Source organism: Macaca mulatta, chromosome 7, assembly GCF_049350105.2.
Source record: "Macaca mulatta isolate MMU2019108-1 chromosome 7, T2T-MMU8v2.0, whole genome shotgun sequence".
NCBI lineage: Eukaryota > Metazoa > Chordata > Mammalia > Primates > Cercopithecidae > Macaca > Macaca mulatta.
In genome coordinates this window covers 149,935,118-149,937,556 of record NC_133412.1, presented here as the reverse complement: position 1 = coordinate 149,937,556, position 2,439 = coordinate 149,935,118, and positions in this window count along the sequence as shown.

Genomic DNA, 2,439 nt, shown 5'->3' with positions numbered 1-2,439 from the left:
CCTGTAATCCCAGCACTTTGGGAGGCTCAGATGGGAGGATCTCTTGATACCAGGAGTTCGAGACTGGTCTAGGCAACATAGAGATCCCTGTCTCTACAAAAAGTAAATAAACAAAAAATTAGCTGGGCATGGTGGTGCCTGTAGTCCCAGCTACTTGTTTTTTGTTTGTTTGTTTTTCTGAGACAGAGTTGCGCTTTGTCGCCCCAGGCTGGAGGGTAGAGGTGCAATCTCAGCTCACTGCAACCTCTGCCTCTCAAGCTCAAGCAAGTCTCGTGCCTCAGCCTCCCGAGTAGCTGAGATTACAGGCCTGTGCCACCACGCCCGGCTAATTTTTTGTATTTTTAGTAGAGACAGGGTTTCACCATGTTGGTCAGGCTGGTCTGAATTCCTGACCTCAAGTGATCTGCCCTCCTCGGCCTCCTGAGTGCTAGGATTACAGGCACGAGCCATGGTGCCTGGCCAGTCCCAGCTACCTGGGAGGCTGAGGCAGGAGGATTGCTTGAGCTGGGAGATGTTCAAAGCTGTAGTGAGCTGTGATGGTGCCTCTACACTGCAGCTTGGGTGACAGAGCAAGACCTTGTCTCTTAAAAAAAAAAAGAAAGAAAAAGAAAGAAAGAGGAAAGAAAGAAAGAAAAGAAAGAAAAGGAAAGAAAGAAAGAAAGAAAGAAGGGAGGGAGGGAGGGAGGGAGGAAGGGAGGGAGGGAGAAGAAAAGAAAAGAAAAGGAAAGAAAAGAAAAAGAGAAAGAAAAGAAAAGGGAAGACAAGAAAAGGAAAGAAAAGAAAAGAAGAGAAAAAAGAGCAGAGAGAGCCTGGGGTTTTCAAGCCTGCCTAGTGACCCCAGCTCCAGGGTGTCTGCAAGGCTCCTGGAATGAAGGGCTGTCAGGACCTTGGTAACTGCCTGTGCATGGTGGCTGAGGGAGACAGGCTCCTTTGGTTCTGAGCAGTGCCTGAGAGAATCATTCTTTTGATATCAAGAATAAGACAAGTTTGCCTGTTATCACTGCTAATATTGAACGTTTCTTGGAAGTTCTTAGGAATGAAATAAGAAAAGAAATGAAATAATCTGTATGAATATTACCAAAGAAGGAAAAATCATATTTTCTTTTTCTGGTCTGGTAGAATTGAAAACCCAGTCTAATAGCAAATTAGTAGAATTAATAACGATTAAAATTAATAACAGAATTTTTAAAGTGGCTATATGTAAGATAAATGTACAAAAATTGATAGCTTTTTTTTTCTATACTAACAAATGGAGAGACATTCCATACTCATGGATGAAATGACTTATTACAAAAATATAAACCCTTCTGAAGTTAATATATAAATGTAATACCCTTCCAGTCAGAATCCCAGTGTGTATGTCTTTTTGTGTGCTTAAATCAAGATGAAATGATTTTAATTTGGGAGGCCGAGGTGGGCAGATCACTTGAGGTCAGGAGTTTGAGGTCAGCCTGACCAATATGGTGAAACCCTGTCCCTACTAAAAATACAAAAATTAGCCAGGTGTGGTGGTGGGTCCCTGTAACCCCAGCTACTCAGGAGGCTGAGGCAGGAGAATCACTTGAACCCGGGAGGTAGAGGTTGCAGTGAGCCAAGATCGTGCCACTGCACTCCAGCCTGAGTGACAGAGCGAGACTGTCTCAAAAAATAAATTAAAAAAAGACTTTAAGCACTCATCTTGTTGATTAGGTTGTTTAGATTTTGACATATATGCTTAATTTTTGTCCATTTGACCTGTCTCCTACTGAGAATGGTGTGTTTAATCCTCCCTATAGGTATTTTTCTCTATTTTTCTTTGCTTTCCCTCAAGCATCTGCTTTATATAAGTGTAATGTGTACTATCTCCACCGAAGGATAACCACTATCTTGACTTGTCATCTTGCAGATTAATAATTTGCGTGTTTTGTCTTTAAATAAGTGGAATCACATAGCATGTATGCTTTTTGGTTCTGACTTATTTTATTCAGCGTAATTTTTGTAAGATTCATCCATATTGTTGCATGTAGTTGTAGATTGTTCATTCTCAGTGCTGTATTGAATCCCATTGTGTTTATATACTACAATTTATTTATCCTGTCTACTGTTGATGGACTTGTGGGTAGTTTCAAGTTGTGGGCTATTACAGAGCTGCTACGGGAATTCTTGTGTGTATGCGTTGGTTCATATTTGTATGCATGTCTCCTGGGCATTAACCTAGGAGTGGAGTTGCTGGGTTGCAGGTGGCAATCAACTTTTGATGTCTCACTCTTAAATATGAACAGGCAGCCAAGGTCACCCAGCATCTGAGGAATGCCCTCTGCATAAAATAAAGACACAAGCAAACACACATTCAGCAAACAAACCAATGAATGTGAGTGCGCTTAGTCCCAGGGAGCCTCACCCTCTCCCTCACCTGATACTCCTGTTATTTTCCTCACATGTCGCTATAAGAATAAACAT